We start from the raw sequence: 8,807 nt of genomic DNA on the forward strand, positions 1-8,807 counted from the left end.
TTAAGAGTTCAAGGGAAACTTGGGCTACCAACCAACCAACCATCCAACCAATTAATCAAACATGTAGCATTAGTGTCTTGCACATACTAGGCATTCCATCGATGCCACACACATATTAGTTCTCTCACTTATAGTTCATCTTTCCCTTCCTCCACAAAATATGAAGGTCTATTATGCATTTTTGGATAAGCAATGCCAATTCTCTGTTCTCTTCCTGAGCAAGAACCCTCACCCTAGGGCACTGACAAGGAAAACGTACTCTCTTTGTACCGACTGTTTCCCTGCAGGTAAAATGTTCCCTTTCAGATATTTCAACATGTGTGTTAATAATGTGACATAATTGTGACCATGGTAGACAAAGAGGAAAAAAGCTAGGCCGACTGAGAAGTTGTGGATGCTGGAACACAGCCTACTTAAATAGGTTATGAAGTATTGTAGGCAACCTCCAGCTGTTTTGAGGTTAAAAAAGATTTTTCAAAATACTAGGAGGAGAAATTAGAATTAAAAATGACAAAAGATTCAAATTTTAAGAAAAATCTGGATTTAAAAATGTATATATGATGTTGGGCGCCCGTGGCTCAAGCCTGTAATCCTAGCTACTCAGGAGGCTGAGATCTGAGGGTGATGGTTCAAAGCCAGCCCGGGCAGGAAAGCCCATGAAACTCTTATCTCCTATTAACCTGGAAGTGGTGCTGTGGATCAAGTATAGAGTGCCTGCCTTGAGCTGAAGAGCTGAGGGACAGCACTCCATGCCTAGAGTTCAAGCCCCATGACTGACCAAAAAAAAAGTACATATGGAGCTAAAAATAATTACCTAAGACTATTTTTATATGGCTTACTAATTGAGATTGAAATGGTTTTGAACACTTTTCTTGAATGCAAAGTCAGATCCTTATTAGGCCAAGGTAAAAGGGAGAGTGTTGGGGAGAAGTGGAGTTGGGGCCTGGGGGTACGGGGTCCACCTGTGTGGACACGGCCTGTGGTTAATGCGTTCCCCAGCTGAGCCTTACAACAGATTGAAGCAGTCTTTAATTCTAAAAGAGTAAGTGAGCAAGGAAGAGAGAAGAAAGAAGGGAGGGAGGAAGGGAGGGAAGAAGGGAGAGAGGGAGGGAGAAAGCTTAGCACATTGCTTAGTCTTGAGATCTAAGAGATTTGAAGAACTGAAGTCTTTAGTAGAATGTTTTTCGCCTGTAAGTCGTGGATATACACATAGCCAGAAGAAATAAGAGTTTAAACATAAAGCAACTGTGAAGTCATATTTATCCTGTCCAGTGGCCTCCTGCAGGGCATGTTACTAAGCCACTTGAGGAAGGATGCTGGTTTGTTTACATCTCGTTGCCATGGTGATGTCACATGTCTTCCTTTGGCCTGTCATCATCTTTTATTTCTCTGTTTTTCCTTATTCTTGCTATTTTAATTTTCAGTCTGTGGAACTCTGGTCTCATCTTCTCTCCTTTATTCTATCTTTTGGACTAACACATGTCTGTAAGACTTCCTGAGACTAATTAGTTTAGTGACTCCTGTCTCCCCTTCACAGCGTTCAATGTGAGAGATTTTTTATTTGAGAGTTGGATTAAGAGGCTCTTTCTCAGAAAAAAAAAGAAACTTCCTTTTAAAACTGAAATTCAAAATGGCAATGCCTTTGAGATAATTTGATAGAGATCGGGGTGCTGCAGAATTAGTGCTGTACTTCTCAGCAATGGGGATCCTTGCAGATCCTGAGCGAATTAAAATGAAGAGGAGACGAAGGATTCATTGACAGGTGATTCAGCATGCTTTCTGTGAGAATGATTGCTTCCTAAATTACCTTCTTTCAACTATTAAGAATATAAAGAACAGGGCTAGTGATATAACTCAGTAGTAAAGGGTATGCTTAGTAGTAAAGGGCATGTGGGTGGCCTTGAGTTCAGTTCCATTCTCACCATAAACAGACAAGCAGAAAACCAAGAAGGAATCATACAGATCTTCCCAGTGTTCTTGTCTTAAACTGCAAACCTAAAATCAACTTTAAATTATTCATACGTGGATAAACCAAAAGCACATGGCATTTTCCTCTGACCTAGGTAGCATTCTAGATTATAGAATTGACACATCTTCACTTCTTATGATCTAGGAATTAAAATCCACAAACAGCGATATAGGTAATAGGAGAAAAGTAAAAGGGGACATTGAACCTCCATTTGCCATGGCTTGGTTTGCAAATGGCCTCCTCTCAATCTGATTATCCTTTAATGCTAGTAGACAATGTCAAGTCACTAAAAAAAACCAATAATGCCTCTGATTAAGAATTAAAACCCAGCTGATTCCTTGGCTAAATATTCTCACTTCTCAGTTTAGAGTCATTGCCACATTTTCCATCCTAATATCTGTTTGGATTTGGATAACTGGCTGGTAAGTTGTTTCTCATTATAGAATTTTAGAATCCTTTTGGAGTACATTTTATGCACTGCTATCGATCTATGATCCTCTGGGGTCTACCAGTGTCTTTCTGACTTTAACTTCTCTATCTTTATACATGGACAAAACAAACCACCTTTCCTCTGCTTTTACACCACAGCAATCAACATAGAAGACTTGGTGACTAGCCTTGAGCACAAAAGCTTGGGGATAGTGCTCCATCCCTGAGTTCAAGCCCCAGGACTGGTATAAAAAGAAAGAGAGGAGAGAGAGGAAAGAGAGAGAGAAGAAAGCAGAAAGAAAGGAGAATGAGATTAGTGTTTAAAAAAACAGTGGATTACTTATCAAATGGTGCTTGGTAACAAAATCTTATCACCATTTAAATTTTTAAAAAGCTCGGTATTTGTTTCACTGTGGCTAGACTTTCTGCGAGGTCACAGAACCCAGATTTGTTCCATGCACCCATCAAGCTTTTAGGTAGACACTTGACCTTGCCAGACAACTCAGAGCTGCTTAGGTCAAGTCTTCCTATCTTCACTGTCACACTCAAGTCGTCTAACTTCAGAACTTAGCATTTCTAAGCAAGGAGCTGGAATCTTCTGTTGTTCACCCAACACCTCCTGTTCCCCTGGTTTACGGGTTTATCTCATCGAACAGCAAGAGGCTCATTTTCCTGAGTTCAATCAAGTGTCATCATCTTCCTCATCTACATCCGTGCCTGTTTTGACTTCTTCAGAAGGAGGTGGAAATTCCTTGCCTACCTTTATCATCATGTTTTCAAGCTCTTCTGACAAGCTTTCACACTGCTGGTTGGTTGGCTGGAAGACATGAGAACTTCTCTATGTTCTCAGCAACAATTTGAATTGTTCACAGTGTTATACTCACTTTCAACCATGTTTTTGGTGTCTCCATGTGCAATGGCTCCATTAAAGAACTCATCCAAAGTTGGTATGTATTCTCTTGTCTCTCAGTTGCAGGCTTTTATGAAATCAAGACAAAGATTTTGAACCCTCCTTAGCTGTTGATGTCTCATTAGAATTTTCTTGTTTGATCCTTGGCCTAGGCTGTCTCTTCTGTACTACTCTTGGGGGCTTGTGGTCTAATGTTCTTCCTTTCACAAAATTTGGACAGTCTTCATGATTTTTGTGAGTTCTAATTTTCTTCAGTGTTTAATATAGGCTGTACCATTTTTGAAAACCCTTCTCCATCGAAAGGGGTTTTCAGATAGTAATTGATAGACTGATTTTGTAGTATCTTTAATTCAGAATTTGCTCATCTGTTAAAGCATCGTTTGAGATATTGCACCTTGAGATACTGGAATAAAATTAAATTCTTCAACAGGATATATCCATAAAAGTTACTGTCATTCATTAGTAAGTCTTCACTTGTTGAAACTTGCAAATATACATGTTCTTTTCCTTTTTCAACTCTTCTATCCTTTTCCTGGAGGCTCTAGTATCATTGCACTCTTTACTCCTAAAAGCAGTTAAACCTTCTTCAGAATATTTAATAGAACTTTTCTTACAGATTTTTTTCATAGCATTGCACTGGGTTTGAGAAGTAATCCCGAAGTGACCAGATTCTAACTGTCAGAATGGAGTGAGGAGTATGAGCTTCCTTATCTCCTATTTTACATTTTCTAACTCCACCCTTTCTTGTCTGTCCTCAGTCCTCAGTCTGTCCTCTGACCCAGAGTGCTTTCCTGCTCACTGATATTGAAGATAGAGACATTTTTCCAGGTTAAACCGACTCTGCAACTTAAGACTTGACTGTTCCAATTGAGGAAAAAGTCTGCCCCCACCCAAAGTTGAATCCATCCACTGAAGATTATATTCTGGAATTTAAATAATCTTCTTAGGAGACCATTACACATGCACAATAAATAATTTTTCTCCAAAGTACCCAATGATTTGTAAGTAACAACATTTTCCCCACCAAGTGAATATGATGTCACATTGATCCAAAAGAAGACAAAAACATCTCCCAACAGTACAAAAGGTATAGATTCAGTACAAATACTCTTAATAACCAGAGAAATAATGGCTAAAACATTCCACATGATGAATGAATGATAACTTCTTCTAGAGCACCTATGAAAGCTTGCGCATGCGTGCATTTTTCTGTTTCTCACTGCCATGTCTCTCTCACTGCCATGTCTCTGACTTCCTAAAACTTCTGAGATGGATTTCCTAAACCATGGACATACTTCAGGCAAACACGATCCTGCAGAGCTTTGCAAGTACTTCGCTGCGTAGGCATGGTAGAAGCATGGAAAACCACAGAGAAATGTGATTGAGCCCATGGGATATCAACTGATAGTAGTACCCCCATTGGGGAAAACCTAGCAAGGCATCCCTGCTCAGATTTTTTTTAGCATTATTTCTGAAGTGGGGTCTTATGATCTAATACCAGGACAGGTAGACCAGAAAAAATTCTCTATAGCCAACTCCAAGAAGGAAAGATGGGAGGAAGGTAAAAGTTTCATGACACAACTCAGGGTGGAGGGTAGTTACAATGTAGGAACTATGAATAGTATCCAAATGATTTTTATAAAATAACACTCAGGTCAATGGGCAAGTCTCCAGGACTGAGTAAATTGTATTGTTCAACTTCCTAACAGTGAAGGGGAAACGAGGTATCAGAGTTACTGACCTTCTGGCTCGAAGTGTCTGGTAGGGCAGAGAAAAGCATGTGTTTTTGTAAAAAACAGCTAACCCAGTACTTGAGATGTCCAATGAAGTCTTCTAACAACATGTACTGTAAGAATTCCCAAACAGGATACATTGGTGTGGTCTGTAGGTCTCAGAAAAATATTTTTTGAAAGAATGGAGCCAGGAAAGAACATAGGATTCTAAGAAAAAGACAGACTTGGAGAGGGCTGCCTAGGAGAGAAACCTATGGGCATTTGGAAAATGATGGTCAGAAGAGAGCAAGTTGGAATGCAGGGAAAAAAAGAGCTAAGAATGGAAACTTAAGGTGCAATTAGTGGTGCTATATTCTAAGTTGTTGTGTTTTTGATGTAAGAAGCTATGTTTATGGAGGAGAGAAACTAATTTAAGTCTACTTCGTATTTTGACCTCTGACAATAATTTCTCTTATTTGTATTAAAATTTAAATTTACTCTATGTGAGTTATTAAATTATGAACTCAGACAGGGAATACATGAATCTCTGAATGTATCTCCCATTTCTTAACCACAATTCAGTGTCTAGAGAAGAACAGGCTAGCCTTTCTTTTGCTATTGGAGAAATTCAGATGAGTCCTTCTTTGCATTCCTTACACAGCCGTCACTCATGGTCCAAGAAACATCGGAGGAGGATGTCAGCCAAGCAGTGGTGTGTTTGCACCTTGCCCATCTACCTAGCCCTAAAAGCTGAGAAAACGTCTGCTTCTCGTCATTTTCTCCAGGAACAGACTTAAGTACATCCTGACAGTACCTGAAGCAAAGAAGATCTGCATGCAGAACCTCATTAAGATGGATGATAAAGTCAGAGGTGATAGAATCTTCCCGGATGGTTCTGTGGATGCTGTCAGCCTTGAATAAAACTGGAGAGAACTTCCACCTGATTGGTGACATGGATGGTTGCTATGCTGTTCACTGTGTAACACACAAGTTATGAGAAATGAGAAAGATTCTGGTGGGCACGAAAGGAATCTTACCTGGCGACTCAGGATGTTCACACCATTCACTATCCTGAACCTCGCTACTGTTGAGATTGATTTGGAGATTAGTTGATGTGTGTGTGTGTGTGTGTGTGTGTCTGTCTGTCTGTCTGTTGGGGTTCTCACTCAAGGCCTAATGCATGCTTAGGGAGGTTCCCTACTGCTTGAACCCCACACTCTCATCTATTTTGCATTTACTTTTTAGATAGGGTCTCAAGGTTTTCCAGGGCTGGTCCCAGACTTACAGCCTCCTACGTATTTGGATCACAGGTGTGAACCATCATACCCACCTTGTTTGTTGAGGTCAGATCTCATTAGCTTTTTGCCTGCTCTGGCCTTGAACTGTAATGTTCCCAACTCTGAAATCTCAACTAGCCTGAGATTAGAATGGTACACAATGGGCCCCGCTTGATTTGAAGTTCAACACTGGTAATCTTGTGTATAGGTGCCTGGAGGTGCTATCTTGAGAAGAATTGGTGTGAGCACCAACAGAAGGAATCATCTTGGTTGTTGATAAGGTGCCAGTGGCAACAACCTTGGCATATGACTCTAACATTTTCATTATTGGCAAAAGACAACAGATTTCTCTGTGAGGAAAGAGAATCTGGTTCACCACTGAACAAGAGAGCCAATAAGCACTAATGACTAAAACGATCTCCGCATGTGCTATAGAGAAGCCTTTGTAGTTAATTAAATAAAACAGCATGATTTTTTAAAAGAAGAACTCTGAATTAGTTATTAAATTGACCCGGCAAGTCAGTGACTTTGAAGCATCAGCTATAGGACCTGAACATCCCATTTTTAGTTTTCCTTTATAATTTCCTATAGAACATATTTTTGGATTTGGCAAACTCCAGTGGAAAAGGAAAGGCCGGTTTTCTTTTGATGCTATAAAATGCCTCCCAGAGAGAAGATGCTAGTGAATCTCAGATGCCCCTTCTGAGAACAGTTTGTATCTCAGAAAAAATGGAATTAGCTGAAAGTGAATTATTCCCAGGAATAGTGGGATGGCAAAAACCACCCACACATTCTCATTCGGACTTTTCTTTTTCTGAGGGAAACACTGGAAGCCACAGAGATAAGCAACCTCTTGGTCTCAGCTAGAGAACGCTTCCCTTTCATTTTGACCGGCTCTACACAAACCAGGTCACTGCCTATTGCATTCACAGCTTTACAAAGCCCTGCTTTCACTCTGATTGGAGGCTGATCTCTATTCAGGACCTTTGTTGTTGATGGCCATTGAATAAAAGGAAAGAGACTGGGCAGGCCAGTGAGATGGAAGCCTCTTAGTTTCAAAACAGGGCCTTTTTCTGACTCACAGAACCCCTAGATTTTCATCCCACCAGCTATCCTAGCTCTACATCCCTGAAAAATATTTCTCTTGCTCTCTGTGTTAGTGTGAGTGTGACCCACCTAGACGAGGGAAGAGGCTGAACACCGTGGGGATTTAAAACGCTATGCCATTTAGGCACGGGTGGCTCACACCTGTAATCTTAGCTACTCAGGAGACTGAGATCTGAGGACTGTGGTTCAAAGCCATCCTGGGAAGAAAAGTCCGTGAAATGCTTATTTCCAATTAAACAGCAAAAGGATGGAAGTGGAGCTATGGCTGAAGTGGTAGAGTACTAACCTTGTGCCAGAATTGCTCAAGGACAGCACCCAGGCCCTGAGTTTAAGTACCCCAGACCAGCATAAACATGAAAACAATAAAATGCTGTGTTAGGTAAGATATAATTTCACATCCTGTAATTCTACCTACTCAAGGGGCAGATATCATGATTTGAGGCCAGTCAGGCAAAAAAGTTCATGAGACCCAATCTCAACTAGTAAATACCTAGGCATGGACAGATAGATATTTGCTCACACCTGTAATCCTAGCTGCTTAAAACCAGGAAAATCCCAGAGGACTGGAGATAAGTTGGCATCCAACAACCAGAGAACCAGCTCAAAACACCATGCTACTTTCTCATATAAAGCCTTTTCCATGACAGCATAACACAACCAAGATAACATCCTCATTTATAGGGCATGCATTCAGATTCAAGATCAGTGTAATGACCAGTTTGATTTTACGTTTTTGAGATGTATGAAAATGTTCTGCCTCTTCTTATTTAGGCTGCCTTATTTCTAAGAACTCAACATTAGGACATGAATTTTTAATGTGATTTAAATTTAATAAGATGGTTAGACCATTTCTGTCTTTGTTGGATGAGGAAAAAAAATCAATGAAGTGTATTGAGGAGCCAAAGAAAGCATTTGTTCTAGAAATTAGTTGAGAATATAGTTATTGGGTCTAAAATATATGAGGCTTAGATAAAAGATACAAAACATTAGATAGGAATTCTGCAGTGGTAAAAAAAATTGTGGGGTAAGGAGTGTGGATCAGTGGTAAAATGTTTACCCAGCATACCATCCTCAGCACTGAAAAAAATATTGGACAATAGAGCTAAGTACTGTTATTAATATTTCTCCCAATTTAAAATCCTGGGGTACAGTTATCAAGAATTGAAATAAATCATAGCTTTTAAATCAACTTGTACTTTAGAAGAACAACCTAGGCAACTCTTTTCTTCTGATTAGAGGAACATGATTAAAACTCAGGCTGATGAAACTTGAGACATTTCTGGCTTTTTGGTGGTTAATTGGAGGTAAGTGTCTCAGGGAATGTTGTGCCTGGGCTGGCTTCAAGCTGGTATCTTCAGATCTCAGCTTCCTGAATAGCTAGGACTACAGGAATAAGCCACTGG

General features: G+C 40.0%; 1 pseudogene; it reads right to left on the reverse strand.

The window, feature by feature from the left end:
• Window positions 1–3,068: 3,068 nt before the first annotated feature.
• LOC105985124 lies at window positions 3,069–5,974 on the reverse strand (annotated as a pseudogene).
• Between the last annotated feature and the right edge of the window lie 2,833 nt (window positions 5,975–8,807).

This window comes from Dipodomys ordii, unplaced genomic scaffold (assembly GCF_000151885.1).
Source record: "Dipodomys ordii isolate 6190 unplaced genomic scaffold, Dord_2.0 Scaffold27, whole genome shotgun sequence".
In the NCBI taxonomy this organism is placed as follows: domain Eukaryota; kingdom Metazoa; phylum Chordata; class Mammalia; order Rodentia; family Heteromyidae; genus Dipodomys; species Dipodomys ordii.